This window comes from Ranitomeya variabilis, chromosome 5 (assembly GCF_051348905.1).
Source record: "Ranitomeya variabilis isolate aRanVar5 chromosome 5, aRanVar5.hap1, whole genome shotgun sequence".
NCBI lineage: Eukaryota > Metazoa > Chordata > Amphibia > Anura > Dendrobatidae > Ranitomeya > Ranitomeya variabilis.
This window is the reverse complement of record NC_135236.1, coordinates 332,013,415-332,029,795: the sequence shown is the minus strand read 5'-3', so window position 1 is coordinate 332,029,795 and position 16,381 is coordinate 332,013,415. Positions and strand designations below refer to the sequence as shown.

The window sequence follows — 16,381 nt, the reverse complement described above, 5'->3', positions numbered from 1 at the left end:
CAGCCGCTCATCCTGATTGTAGCCTCCCTTCATTTATAGAAAGAAGACTGAGGACTAAGGGGTAACATTTCTCCTCGTGGAGAGTCACATGCCAAGCCTGGCATGCCAGTGTGAGGAGGCTTATAGGCCATGCAATACTCCTCTGGGAAATTAAATATATAGATAGAAAGAAGACTCACACTGTTCACCTAATTATCCTCAACCATTCACATCCAACTTATGATAATGGCCCATTTGCTACAATATGAAAAGAAATTCACAAGAAGAATTCAGCCTTTCCACCTCTAAAGTAGAAGCACCACTAAATAATGCAACATAACGCCATTTTCTGGAATCATGTTGATATTGTAAATGGGTGCAGTTACATCTTTCCTGTTTTTAGTAGAGTTTAAAGGGAACCTGTGAACTGATTTATGCTCCACAGGCTGCATGAATTAGAGAGGAGATCTTGCATTCTGTTTTATGTTTTACTCTGAAATAATGCAGTGTTTCAGAGCAAAACATAGTTGGCAGCCCAGACAGCAACTAGTTGAAGTTGCCTATTAGGTATGCCCTGCTGGCTTCTCACCATGCACATCCAACTAGACTGATACAACTTTCCCTAAGTATGGGCATTGTGGCCTGGACAAACTGGAACTGTCGGGCCACATCCGACCTTTTGACTGTTCCTGTCCGGTCCACGGACCAGGACAACTAATTGGCTAAGTCGAGGGAGTGCAATGCCAAATGGCACCTCAACACCGTCCCATCCACGGTTCACAGGATGAATATATGGTTGAATAGAATAGAGAAACGTCGAGGAACCTTTTTTCTGCCATGGCCATTTCGATATATACATCATCTTTGGAGGGCCACACAAAATTATCAACTTGAAAATGATCCTGCTATATCGAGGCAAACAGTTAATTTACTCACCCAGAATGGGATGGCTGGAACAGCTTCTCTTTGGTGAGATGATTGAGGGTAGGTGGTATTGATCATTTTGCTACTTACAACTGCTTTACAGGTTTGCTTTTGTCTGGAGCACAGTCAACTCTTTGTGATGATAAATATTGTAAATAACTCGTAGCAGTAAGTTGTTACGAACATGGATTTATATATAACACTGCATTTCTCCTCTCAGCAGGAGGTTCATCACTGCTCACATTGCATTAATAGAATGCAAACAGTGGGAGATCTGCAGTTTATACATCACATAGGATACACTGGGGCTGGAGCATAGACATTACATAGGAGATGCTGGGTCCGGAGCATGTACATTACAGGAAACTGTGGGGCTGGAGTATGTTACGTCACAGGAGACAGTGGGACTGCAGCATGTACATTACATGAGACAGTGGGGCTGGAGCATGTTACATCACAGGAGACAGTGGGGCTGGAGCATAGACATTACATAGGAGATGCTGGGTCTGGAGCATGTACATTTCAGGAAACTGTGGGGCCGGAGTATGTTACATCACAGGAGACAGTGGGGCTGTAGCATGTACATTACAGGAGACTGTGGGGCTGGAGCATGTTACATCACAGGAGACAGTGGGACTGCAGCATGTACATTACATGAGACAGTGGGGCTGGAGCATGTTACATCACAGGAGACAGTGGGGCTGGAGCATAGACATTACATAGGAGATGCTGGGTCTGGAGCATGTACATTTCAGGAAACTGTGGGGCCGGAGTATGTTACATCACAGGAGACAGTGGGGCTGTAGCATGTACATTACAGGAGACTGTGGGGCTGGAGCATGTTACATCACAGGAGACAGTGGGACTGCGGCATGTACATTACAGGAGACAGTGGGGCTGTAGCATGTACATTACAGGAAACTGTGAGGCCGGAGTATGTTACATCACAGGAGACAGTGGGACTGCGGCATGTACATTACAGGAGACAGTGGGGCTGTAGCATGTACATTACAGGAAACTGTGGGGCCGGAGTATGTTACATCACAGGAGACAGTGGGACTGCAGCATGTACATTACAGGAGACATTGGGTCTGTAGCATGTACGTTACAGGAGACTGTGGGGCTGGAGCAAGTTACATCACAGGAGACAGTGGGGCTGGAGCATGTACATTACAGAAGACAGTGGGGCCGGAGCATGTACATTACAGACGATAGTGGGACTGGAGCATGTACATTTCAGAAGACAGTGGGGCCAGAGCATGTACATTACAGACGATAGTGGGGCTGGAGCATGTACATTACAGAAGATAGTGGGGCTGGAGCATGTACGCCTACCATCGAAACCTTCAAAAAGAACCTGAAGACCTACCTCTTCCGACAAGCCTACAACCTGCAGTAACCACCAATCGACCAAACCGCTGCACGACCAGCTTTACCCTCACCTACTGTATCCTCACTCATCCCTTGTAGATTGTGAGCCCTCCCGGGCAGGGTCCTCTCTCCTCCTGCACCAGCTGTGACTTGTGTTAAGAATATTGTACTTGCTTTTACTATGTATACCCCTCCTCACATGTAAAGCTCCATGGAATAATTGGCGCTATAATAATAATAATAAATAATAATAATTACAGGAGACAGTGGAGCTGGAGCATGTTACATCACAGGAGACAGTGGGGCTGGATCATATACATACACATATACATTAAAGATCTGTCAAAACATGACCGTTGTCCCAAGCACTGAATTTCCCAGGAATCTGCCCGGGAGCTGGACAAGAGGTCACTGTGGGCTGCAAATCTCCTGTGGCCCTGAGGTTCCCCACACCCGCAATAGAGGACGGGGAGCCATTTGTGCAATGACATCAGTATCAGTCCACACAAAGCACAGACCAGCACAGAACATCAGGGGATCGGTGAAAGATGAATAGTATAGTAAGTCAGTCAGTACTTGTAGGGATGGTTGTGGAGGCGTCAAACCATGCTTGGAACTGTTGAAGATCATACAGGGTGGTACTGTACACAGAAAGCTGTCAATCAGTAGTGTGGGCGAGTTATACAGGGCTCAACAACTGAGCTCTGCTAGATCTGCAGCAGAGAAAGCTATGACTCTATCATAACTGCTGCACCATGTGAACTATGTGATACATTATTGGAATCAGGGGTGAACCTAGCCTCTTTGCTGCCTGAGGCGAAAGGAAAAATGGCGCCCCCCCCCCCCCCCCCCACACACAGTCCCTGTCTCACTGCCTGTGCACACGCATCCCTCCACCGAACCCGGTAATCGCCGCTCACAGTAGCATACCAGCAGAGGTGTATCTAGGGTTTCTGGCACCAGGGGCAAGAATTCATTTTGGTGCCCAAACCCCCCCCCTCCACCAAGGACATATGCGATTTGCACACTCAGTCATGTGCCCACGAGCTCCTCTCCCTAATGCTCTCAATGTTCAGTGAAAAACTGAGAGAAGCAGAAGAGAAGCTCGTTTGTCACAGGACCATGAGTATGAAAATCGCATATGAGTGACGTGTCCATGTGATGACTGGAACCTGCAGAGCTGAATCCTGACATCGCAGCATCTGAATTCTCACAACTAATGCACTGCACACTTTTAGGATTCTCCCTTGCCGGTGGACGGTCATGTCAGCACAAGCATGTGATTTGTATACTTCTGACCACATTCCGACTAGACGTGCCTGGCCTCACTCAGTTCATTTTCATTGAGTGAGGCCACACATGTCTAGTCAGCACGTGACCGCATGTATGCAAATCGCCAGCACGAGAGAATCCTGACAGCATGCAGTGCGCACTGTGAGAAGTCAGAAGTCTACAGTCACAAAGAATGACTGCAGACTCATCACAAACCTGGACATCCCCTTTAATGCTCCTAACATAAATAAAAACATGAGAGTTAGTCAGTATCACAAATAACATTTACATCCAGGTACCTTTATAGGTGATGTCGTCTCTGGAGTCGTTCTCCTTTTCTTCATCTTGTCCAGACCCCATGATGAGTTTTCTCATCCACAGCCGTCTCTGCAGACTTCCATCTTCTCCGCTCTTTTGCAGAAAGTCTCCACAAGACGCCCTTAAAGATATAAGTGTCATTATAATGCTCCTGTATAATAAATTGCCCCTCACTATATTGTCTGCACAAAATATGACCCCCACACTGTCCCTCTTATGGTACATGTTCTTCACACTGACCTCTCCTTTCTATACACACTGTGTCCCCACAATAGGGCCTAGTATTTATACTCCATATTTATACTCCATCCTCCCACCCTGTGTGCGTGGCTCCCCCATCCTCCCCTGTGTGCGTGGCTCCCCCATCCTCCTCCCCTGCGTGCGTGGCTCCCCCATCCTCCTCCCCTGCGTGCGTGGCTCCCCCATCCTTCTCCCCTGCGTGCGTGGCTCCCCCATCCTTCTCCCCTGCGTGCGTGGCTCCCCCATCCTTCTCCCCTGCGTGCGTGGCTCCCCCATCCTTCTCCCCTGCGTGCGTGGCTCCCCATCCTCCTCCCCTGCGTGCGTGGCTCCCTCATCCTCCTCCCCTGCGTGCGTGGCTCGCCCATCCTTCTCCCCTGCGTGCGTGGCGCCCCCATCCTTCTCCCCTGCGTGCGTGGCGCCCCCATCCTTCTCCCCTGCGTGCGTGGCGCCCCCATCCTTCTCCCCTGCGTGCGTGGCTCCCCCATCCTCCCCTGCGTGCGTGGCTCCCGCATCCTTCTCCCCTGCGTGCGTGGTGCCCGCATCCTTCTCCCCTGCGTGCGTGGCGCCCCCATCCTTCTCCCCTGCGTGCGTGGTGCCCCCATCCTTCTCCCCTGCGTGCGTGGCTCCCCCATCCTTCTCCCCTGCGTGCGTGGCTCCCCCATCCTTCTCCCCTGCGTACGTGGCACCCGCATCCTTCTCCCCTGCGTGCGTGGCTCCCCCATCCTTCTCCCCTGCGTGCGTGGCTCCCCCATCCTTCTCCCCTGCGTGCGTGGCTCCCCCATCCTTCTCCCCTGCGTGCGTGGCTCCCCCATCCTTCTCCCCTGCGGGCATGGCTCCCCCATCCTTCTCCCCTGCGGGCATGGCTCCCCCATACTTTTTCCCTGTCATACTCACCTCTCACCAGGCGGCGCAGAACTTCCTGGCATCTCTGCAGCATCTTCCTTCCTGTCTTCAGCGGTCACATGGTAGCGCTCATTAAGGTGATGAATATGCGCATATTCATGACCTTAATGACGGTACCATGTGACCGCTGAAGACAGGACGCACTGCCGGCGCTGAGACACAGTTGCAGCTACCGCCGGAGGAAGGTGAGTATTACGTCTTCAGGGAGGGGGGCGGGAAGGAGGGAGGAGGGGGGGCGGGAAGGAGGGAGGAGGGGGGGCGGGCACTTGACCCCGGAGTTTAAAAAAAACAACAAAAAACCTAGCAGCGCAAATCCAGTTACAGAATCTGCCGCTCCCTCTCTTCTGCCGCCTGAGCCAAAGAGCTCAAGTCGCCTCATGGTAGCAGCGTCACTGATTGGAATCAGGCTCTCTGTTCCTACCGCATGCTGTTTTCAGATTACGTAGCAAAAACCTGCTGACAGATTACCTTTAAGTATATGTGAAGGTTTGATTTCAGTAATGATGTGCTGTTACTATAAATATAGGACTGCAGAAAAATAAGTTGTACCTTCTGTACCGTAGAGGCCGATGAACTTTGAAGAATGCAACAGCCCCTTTGTTATAGCGACATTGAGGGTCCCTAGTACAATCTTCTAACGTGTTTATGAGTTTGGCTGTGTTCTATTCTAGTAATATAGTTTGATGGACTCGGACCAAATCCTGGGATCATGACTTGACCTTTCTATGTACTTTCACGTGGGGCTGTTTGATTCCAACAAATTAACTTCGGTCATATGTAAACTGCATTAAGTAATTTGTACATAATCCAAATCTTACATTATTTTCCTAATATAGCTGTACATGTTACCATCATAACAGTTAGTACTAATAAATGCAATTACAGGACATATAATTGGAGTAGATGATTTATGTGAGCAGCTGGACATGCGTCATGAGCTTAAAAAAAATGCCTTGGCCGTATTCTTGTTTTGACTACCAGGTTGTGACAAATTTTAGAAGTTACTTATATATGTGGGAGTATTTATGCATCACAGGGATATACTTATATCACTTCTTTAATTCTGCTATTAAAATGTAATAGGCAATTCCTTATATTCCTTATTTTGACCTGACATTTACCGTATATGACTTTCATGTCTTTATCATTCAGTCAAATTCTAGCAAACTTTACATGATGACGTCTTATTTTTGTTGTTACTACTGTTATATTTCTATATCATATGATTTGTTTTATTTCTATTGAATTGTCACAAGAGCAAAGACGCTAGATGTAATACGACTGTAAAAGAAATACATAAAGGGAAATAAATAATATGGATATAACGGGTATAATAAGCACAATGGTGTCAGGCGCTCCTGTGTCGAGATGTTCACTGAAGGAGACTCCCCGCTACTTACAGGGGTGCTCTATAGAATTACGGTATGTGCTACATATGTACTGGTAGCTGAGCTCATTGTCTGCACTAGTTCATGTGCTACGGGTAACTATATATGTATTGACCAAAGTACTACATTGTTACATGCATTAATTGAGGTGTTATGTTATCGTATATGCATTGACGATGCTAAAGGCATAATGTTGAGCTGAGCTTATTATTTCCATTAATTAAAGTACTATGTACATATTTTTTCTACTATGGTGTGTTTTGTGTGCACTTACAAGAATGCTACAGTTATATTGATTCATCCAGCATTTTATTTATTGGTTGGTTTTGTCTACCTTTAAACTGCAGGTCTATTGGCTGGATACAGGTGTTTGCGTTTACCCCTACAATTGTTTAATGGCGCTTCTAGGACATCCCTTTAAGTACCAGAGATGATAGGGTCTAGTAGGGTTTATAAGGGCAAGTCTACATTGGGCAGGGGTGCCAACCTCTGCTGGTAGGTAGGGATTGTTGTGGAGGGCATGAACAAGGTCTTCTAGTGACAGGCATTTTCTTATCAATATTTTTTTCTGTACCAGTACCTTGTTTTTTTTTGGTCTAAATTCATCTATGTAATATCCCTACCTCTAATTTTGATTGCTATTATCCGATTGTACACACTTTGCATATAGCATTTTGTACATAGAATTCGTAGCTCAGACACAGGCTATATCTGTCTATATTTAACCCCTTAGTGACGGAGCCAATTTGGTACTTAATGACCAGGCCAATTTTTACAATTCTGACCACTGTCAATTTATGAGGTTATAGCTCTGGAACGCTTCAACATATCCCACTGATTTTGAGATTGTTTTTTCGTGACATATTGTACTTCATGATAGTGGTAAAATTTGTTCAATATAACTTGTGTATATTTATGAAAAAAATGGAAATTTGGCAAAATTTTTGAAAATGTAGCAATTTTCAAACTTTTAATTTTTGTACCCTACATCAGAGAGTATTGTCACACAAAATAGTTAATAAATAGCATTTCCCACATGTCTACTTTACATCAGCACAATTTTGGAAACATATTTTTTTTGTTAGGACGTTTTAAGGGTTAAAAGTTGACCAGCGATTTCTAATTTTTCCAACAAAATTTACAAAACCATTTTTTTAGGAACCACCTCACATTTGAAGTGAGTTTGAGGGGTCAATATAACAGAAAATACCCAAAAGTGACACCATTTTAAAAACTGAGCCCCTCAAGTTGCGCAAAACCACATTCAAGAAGTTTATTAACATTAACCCTTCAAGTGCTTCACGAGATCTGAAGCAATGTGGAAGGAAAAATGAACATTACTTTTTTGACAAAAAATGTACTTTGGAACCAATCTTTTTTATTTTCACAAGGGTATCAGGAGAAAATGGACCACAAAATTTGTTGTGCAATTTCTCCTGAATACGCCAATACCCTGTATATGGGGGAAAGCCACTGTTTGGGCGTATGGCAGGGCTCAGTAAGGGAAGGAGCACCATTTGACTTTTTGAACTCAAAATTGGCTGGAATCAATGGTGGTGCCATGTCACGTTTGGAGACGCCCTGATGAACCTAAATAGTGTAACCCCCCAATTCTAAGTCCAACCCTAACCCCAACACACCCCTAACCCTAATCCCACCTCTAACCACAACCCTAACTCCAACAAACACCTAACCCTAATCCCAACCCTAACCCTAACCACAAACCTAACCCTAACACACCCCTAACCCTAATCCCAACCCTAACCGTAATCCCAACCATAACCACAAACCTAACCCTAACACACCTCTAACCCTAATCCCAACCCTAACCGTAATCCCAACCATAGCCACAACCCTAACCCTAGCCCAACCCTAGCTGTAGCCCAACCCTAACCCTAGCTTTAGCCCAACCCTAACCCTAACTTTAGCCCAACTCTAACCCTAATGGAAAAATGGAAATAAATATACTTTTTAATTTTATTATTTTTCCCTAACTAAGGGGGTGATAATGAGGGGTTTTATTTACTATTTTTTATTTTGATCACTGTGATAGGATCTATCGCAGTGATCAAAATGAACCAATAGGAAAAATTTCTTATTGTTGCCGCGTGCCGGACGGCAGATCTCAGCGGGAGCACTGCGCATGTCATTTTTTCCTCGGAAGAAGATGCCAGCGGCCTGGGGGACTTCACGGGAGGGATGCAGGAACATCAGAGGTATCGGGTGGATCGGGGGACCCATTTCTCTCTCCTGATGTGCGATCACATCAGTGGAGAGAGAAATTAAATGGGAAATCTGCCTTTTTTTCTGCGGTTGCTGTTATACCGTTAATAACGGCGATAGCAACACCCAGGTCGGTAAAAACCGACTCAAATCATGTTCTCTGAGGTCTCTGCTTTACAAAAAGGAAATTGATAAGGCTATAGGTTTTTATTTAAAAAAAATTCTTCCTCTGACATCCCCCCCTTTTAGTGTGTGGAACACTCCTAAAGCTGTTATTAGAGGAGTACAAATACAGACATATACCATACATCAAGAAAAGACGACAGAAAAAATTCAAATGCTATACCGGAAAATTAGAGATGAAGAAAGGAAACAACAAATCAATCCACCTTCTTACACACATTCTAGCTCTCGACTCTTACACAAGGGATTCAACGGATCTCCTGCGTAAATTGGAGGATTTGACCCTTGACCCCCAATCCATACTATGTAGTATTGATGTGGAGGCCTTATATTCTTCCATTAACCATATGGATGGAATAGAAGCAGTGAAATACTACCTAAAAGGCAGGGGTCAACAATGCCTGGGTCACAATATGTTTGTTCTGGAATTACTCGAGTTTTGTCTGACCAAAAACATTTTTACATTCAATGGCAAGATCTTCCACCAGCTCAGGGGCACTGCGATGGGCAATTCTTGTGCGCCATCGTACGCTAATTTGCTCCTGGGCTGGTGGGAGGAGACAATTGTCTTTGGGGATCTATATGACGTTGAGTGCTCAAAAATAATGTTTTGGGCACGTTATATAGACGATGTCCTGCTAGTTTGGAATGGCGAAATTTCGGAGTTGAGAGATTTTGTAACCAAACTGAATATAAATCCCCTGGGTCTGAAATTCACCTTTGATTACCATAGGGAAAAACTTCCCTTTTTGGACATTTTGATCCAAAAGACCCCTGATGGTCATGTGGATACAAAGACATATCGAAAGCCTACTTCCACAAATGCCCTCTTAAGGTGGGAGAGTCACCATCCCCACCCTTTGAAAAAAGGTATCCCCAAAGGGCAGTACATGAGGATCCGTCGCAACTGCTCTTCAGAGGTTGACTACCAGGAACAGATAACTGATCTTCGTCAGCGCTTTCAAAATAGGGGTTATCCTGATGGGGTTCTTCGGAAAGCTTATAGAGAAACGAAGGGTTTGAGTAGAACTGCCTTGTTAAATCCACCCCAACGAGAAGGGGAATCCGCGATGAGTCGGTTTATCACTACCTTTAATTCAGGAGCAGACCAAGTGAGATCAATCCTTGACAAACATTGGTCGATATTAAGGATGGATGATGACATTGGAGACCTGGTGGGACCTCATCCCCTGATCACCTTTCAAAAAGGTAGATCAATAGGAGACAGAATTGTACATAGCCATTTTTCCCCTCCAAAAAATGAAGTATGGCTGACTAACAAGTCTAAAGGCTGCTACCGCTGTAGCGGTTGTGTGGGTTGCCCCGTGATGGAGACAGGCCAGACCTTTAAAAGTAATGTCACCAAACGAGAATATAATATTCGCCACTTCATTAATTGTCGGTCTAAAGGGATAATACACTCACCGGCCACTTTATTAGGTACACCATGCTAGTAACGGGTTGGACCCCCTTTTGCCTTCAGAACTGCCTCAATTCTTCGTGGCATAGATTCAACAAGGTGCTGGAAGCATTCCTCAGAGATTTTGGTCCATATTGACATGATGGCATCACACAGTTGCCGCAGATTTGTCGGCTGCACATCCCAAAGATGCTCCATACAAGGCAGGATGGATCCATGCTTTCATGTTGTTTACGCCAAATTCTGACCCTACCATCCGAATGTCGCAGCAGAAATCGAGACTCATCAGACCAAGCAACGTTTTTCCAATCTTCTACTGTCCAATTTCGATGAGCTTGTACAAATTGTAGCCTCAGTTTCCTGTTCTTAGCTGAAAGGAGTGGTACCCAGTGTGGTCTTCTGCTGCTGTAGCCCATCTGCCTCAAAGTTCGACGCACTGTGCATTCAGAGATGCTCTTAGGCCTACCTTGGTTGTAACGGGTGGCGATTTGAGTCACTGTTGCCTTTCTATCAGCTCGAACCAGTCTGCCCATTCTCCTCTGACCTCTGGCATCAACAAGGCATTTCCGCCCACAGAACTGCCGCTCACTGGATTTTTTTTCTTTTTCGGACCATTCTCTGTAAACCCTAGAGATGGTTGTGCGTGAAAATCCCAGTAGATCAGCAGTTTCTGAAATACTCAGACCAGCCCTTCTGGCACCAACAACCATGCCACGTTCAAAGGCACTCAAATCACCTTTCTTCCCCATACTGATGCTCGGTTTGAACTGCAGGAGATTGTCTTGACCATGTCTACATGCCTAAATGCACTGAGTTGCCGCCATGTGATTGGCTGATTAGAAATTAAGTGTTAACAAGAAGTTGGACAGGTGTACCTAATAAAGTGGCCAGTGAGTGTATATAAGGCAACTTGCTCGTGTGGTATGGAGTATGTTGGAAAGACCATACGAGAATTCAGAAGACGAGTGGGTGAACATCTGAGAGACATTGCTCTAAAGAGAGATACACCATTGGCTAGACACATCACTATTGCACACAACGGGGATGCATCGGGCCTGAGGTTCATGGGGATTGATAGGGTAGTGGCACCGGCGAGGGGTGGTAATTGGGACAGGAGGATACTGCAATGCGAGACGAAGTGGATATTTCGTCTTAAAACACAACAACCATGGGGCCTCAATGAGATCCTAACCTTTGCTTGTTTTCTATAAATGCATATTCTCAAATAATAATTTCCCCTTTAAGCATTGACAGTAGTCCTTCTATGTCCTTTCCCAATGACCTCCCCCTTTTGGTCTTTTCTATTCTGTTTATGTAGTTCCTTTTCGGGCACTTAGCTAGTTCATCTTAAAGCCAGGGATTATGAGGGCCTTATAGGGATAGCCGCCGTGGAGTGGGGGCGCCATCTCTCGTTTTTAGGGTGCCAACCCCCACAGGCTAGGTAGGAATGAGGTCAAGGGCCCCTCTAGGGATAAATAGGCCCCGGTGTTCCACTAGGTCTCCAATGGTCATTCAACAACTGGGAGTGATTATGTAATTAATCCATCCCTTTATTCCGATGATTTAAAAAAATTAAAAAATAAAAATAATAGTCGGTTCCTAGGTTTGATTTCTCTGCGCCCGTACTACATGGTACATTTAGCATATAACAAAAGGTGGAAGATTCGGCTATGATTTTTATAGTTTCTTTTCTTTAAACGCTCTCAGGTAGATTTTTTGGTACCCTAAGTACTAGTGACCACTAATGCTTCTTATAATGTTCTCCTTCCATAATGTGGAGGTTGTAGGACATATTTATATTTCATTGATTTATTTCTTCCCCCATGGGAGTAAGGTTTATAAACCTGCGATTAAGGTACCTTAAGGGTTAAAATTCTCCCCATTCTTTCAAAGACACTTTGCGTGTCTATATCTATGTATACAACGCTAGGTACGCCTCCTGGGGGTGGAGTTATTTCCTCCCCTTGTGACCGGAAGTGACGCTTGCGTGTCACTGTGCGCTTCACGCGGACATGATCCTCTAACTCAGGATCATGTGATCGCTTGCAAACCGGAACCTGGACGCAGCTCTAAGTTCGTCACATATTCAATGTCCAGTGGCGCGGTATAAAGGTATGAGCTATGTGCCGGGAAACCGACCCTCTTATGTGTGCCGGACGGACGACACACACTTCATGATCTTTTTGAAGTGGCCTCTCCCCTGATGATATTGCCACAAGAAACGCGTTGGGAGAAATTCGGAATGAGGGAGGAATAATATTTGGCGGGATGAAATCCATATGAGTGAGGTTTGGAACGGGCACGCAGAGCGCCACCTTATATGCATGGATTTTCGGACCACAACATCCTGTGAAGCAACTTCCATCTTGGGTGAGACTGTTCCTATTATTAATGGCAGTCAATGTTTATTCCCTTTGAGTGGATTTGTTTGGGTGACTAAGCTTACTATATAGAGGGCATATGAGAGAAGATACCTCTTGGATTTTGCTAGTCTTTATTTTTGAATAAGGTGTTGGTGTTAATCACCGTGCTGTGTTGGAGCCTTTTGTATAGCTCACTGGTGGTATCAGCTAGTATATATATGTACGTTGTCATGTATGTGGTTTTATGAGTCTGATAGGCTCTTTTTAAAAAAGTATTTATTAAAAGTTATATTTTATTATATTTAACTACAGCCCTACCTTGCTAATAATACATTTATTTTGATTGGTGGCATCACATTAATAGCTCTTACACACATTCTACCCTACCAAAGTTGAGAACAGAATTTAAATCTCTCTTGGCTAGAGAATATAATAAAATGATTAAAATCTCCAGAATGAATTCTTATCATTCATACAACAAAATGTCAAAACTGACAGCAAATAGAGTCAAAGAACAACTAATAAAGACCAGGATAAAACATATTAGAGAGTATCAGATTCCTTATTAGTACACCCTAAGAGTATATCTAAACAATTTGAAATATTTTTTTTTGTAAGATTTTATTCCGGATTCTATCTTTTAAAAAATTACTCAACCTAAAATTGAAGTTATAAATCATTTTCTTTCACGAGTCAATTTACCTCATCTTAATTTAGACCAATTAAAATGTTTAAATCCTCCCTTTAATGAAGAAGAAATAGCCTATGTAATTTTGAAACTAAAAGAAAATAATGTTCTGGGCCCAGATGGCTATCCAAATGAATATTATAGAATCTTTAAACACTACTTAATATTGCCCTTTTTGTCGATGTTTAATTTTGCTTGTGAAAATGGTTAATTCCTGCTGGAATCTCTGCATGCAAACGTTATAGTAATACCTAAAAAGATAGTAAACCTGAACTTTATTGTTACAATCTGATATAAAAATGTATGCCAAGATTATCTATTAAAAAACCTTATTCCTACACGAATTCACTACGATCAAGTCGGTTTTGTTAAAAAGAAACAGACTTCTGATGGCACTAGAAGGATTTTAAATCTTCTATCGATCATAGAGAAAAAGAAAATTCCATCTGTTCTTTTTTCCTTCTTCCTTTTCCATTTCCTTTTCTCTCCTTCTTTCTCTCTCTTCCCTTTTTTCCCTCCCCCTTTAATCCTGTCCTTTTCCTTTGTTTTTCCCTTCCCCCTCAGATAGTTGGGGTGACAATTTACATTGTTATTAACCTCTTTTCGACGTTGGGCGTAATAGTTCACTGATGTCGGACTCCCCTTGTTTGGTGCGGGCTCCGATGCTGAGCACGCACCTTTCTGGGCACATGTCAGCCCATCGGTGACCCCATCACATGATCGCGGGTCACTGATGGGTCGGCATGACAACCAGAGGTTTCCAATACACCTCTGTGGTTGTCATTGCCAGATTGCTATGAGCACAGCCCGATGGTCAGCGCTCATATCAAGTGAGCATTTCTGCTACACACAGGCGATCTGATCATCGCCAGGATGTAGCAGAGGGGATCAAAGAAGTGCAGCTTCTAGTCTCCATTGGAGACTATTGAAGCATGCAAAAAGTAAAAAAAAAATACATTTCTGAATATTAATATATCTATATAAGTTTATATCACCCCCTTTCACCCCATTCAAAATAAAACAATAAAAAAAATTCACATATACACATATACACATATTTGGCATTGCCGCGTTCAGAATTGCTCCGATCTAATAATATAAAAAATGAATTAATCCGATTGCTAAATAGCGTAATGAGAAAAAAATTAAAAACGTCAGAATTTTTTTTTTTTTTGGTCACCGCTGTATTGCAATAAAATGCCATAACGGGCGATCAAAAGATCGTATCTACACCAAAATGGTATCAATAAAAATGGCAGCTCGGCACGCAAAAAATATGCACTCACCCAACACAAGATCACGCAAAATGGAGACGCTATGAGTATCGGAAAATAGTGCCATTTTTTTTTCTTTTACCAAACTTTGGATTTTTTTCACCACTTGAATAAAAAAGAACCTAGACATGTTTGGTGTCTATGAACCGGTAAAGACCTGGAGAATCATAATGGCAGATCTGTTTTAGCATTTAGTGAACATGGTGAAATTAAAAAACAAAAAACAACTGTGGAAATGCACTTTTTTTGCAGTCTCACCACACTTGAAATTTGTTTCCTGCTTTCTAGTACACGATATGTTAAAACCAATGTTGTTCAAAATTACAACTCGTCCCACCCAAAAAAGGTCCTCACATGGTCATATTGACCAAAAAAATAAAACAATTATGGCTCTGGGGAGCAGAAAATGAAAACGCAAAAATGAAAATACCTCTGGTCATGAGGGGGTTAATGTTATTTTGTATTGCTCATTATATATGTTTATTATTAGTGTTGAGCGAATGTGCTCGGATAAGGTGATATCTGAGCATGCTCGGGTGCTAACAGAGTATCTCGTCGTGCTCGAATACTGAGTCGCCGCGGCTGCATGTTATTTGAAAAGTTACAACCCATGCAGAGATTTCCTGTTTGTTAGGGCTCCTACTCACTTGCGGGAAACTCGGATGAGTCTTGCACGGCAATACCCGGCACTGCACCTAGCACAGAGGAGCGGAGCGTGCGGCTGCATGTATTCCTATGCGCCCGCACGCTCCGATCTGAGTGCCGGTAGCAGCGCCGGGTATTGCCGTGTGAGACTCATCCAAGTTTCACGCAAGTGAGTAGGAGCCCTAAGGACTATCCCTGAATGTGTTGCAGCTGTCGAACAGCCACGGCGATTCAAACATACTAATCGAGCACGCTGAAGACACTATTTATTATATTTTCTCCTTTCACCTGAGATATGTTAAAAATCACCACAGTAAAAAATTATTTTAAAGAGAAAAAAAGAAGTCCATTTCACCTGACGAATGAGCCTATTGCTCGTTCATCGTGCACATTGTGAAGTCGGCAGCCTTTTTACACTGCAAGACTATTGTGAAAGTAGTATAATCTTTGAGTGTGAATGCTCTTTAAGGCTATGTGCCCACGGTGCGGATTCGTGTGCGGATTTTTCCGCACCTTTTTTGTAAAATCCGCAGATTTCCAGCGTTTTTTGTGCGGATTTCATCTGCATTTTTACACCTGTTGATTCCAATTATGGAGCAGGTGTAAAACGCTGAGGAATCCGCACAAAGAATTGACATGCTGTAGAAAATAAACCGCAGCGTTTCCGCGCTGTATTTTCCGCAGCATGTGCACTGCGGATTTTGTTTTCCATAAGTTTACATGGTACTGTACACCGCATGGAAAACTGCTGTGGATCCGCAGGGCCAAATCCACAACGTGTGCACAGACCATTAGCCTTCATTGTGACCGTGGACTAACCAGGGAGTTATTATGAACGGTCTTTTTCTTTTTCATCCTTCTCCATTTTTCAAGCCATGAAACTTTAGAACTTTTACACCTTTTATTTCCATTTTCACATTCATTGATTCAGCCATGTGAGAGAAAAATATAGGAACTTTCCAATTTTAGGTGTTTGGTCTCTTTTTTGCCAGCGCTCTATTAAAATAATGAAATCAGAGTGTATTTATCCTCCTCTGGTCCAGGGCTGGCTGTCCACCGCTTCTCCTTGATTTCTGTGTTGTGGATGCAGTGGTGACATTACCACTGCAGGCAGTCACTGATCTTAGCGGCTTGAATGTCTACCTCGGCAGAGCCGATCAGCTCTGTGATTTGTTGCATCGGTGATGTGC

General features: G+C 43.9%; 1 protein-coding gene across 2 annotated transcripts in view; it reads left to right on the top strand.

Annotated features, from left to right (window-relative positions):
• Positions 1-16,381, top strand: part of CCDC146 (coiled-coil domain containing 146) — a 185,902-nt gene that overhangs the window by 78,560 nt on the left and 90,961 nt on the right. The gene's annotated exons all lie outside the window — the stretch shown is intronic.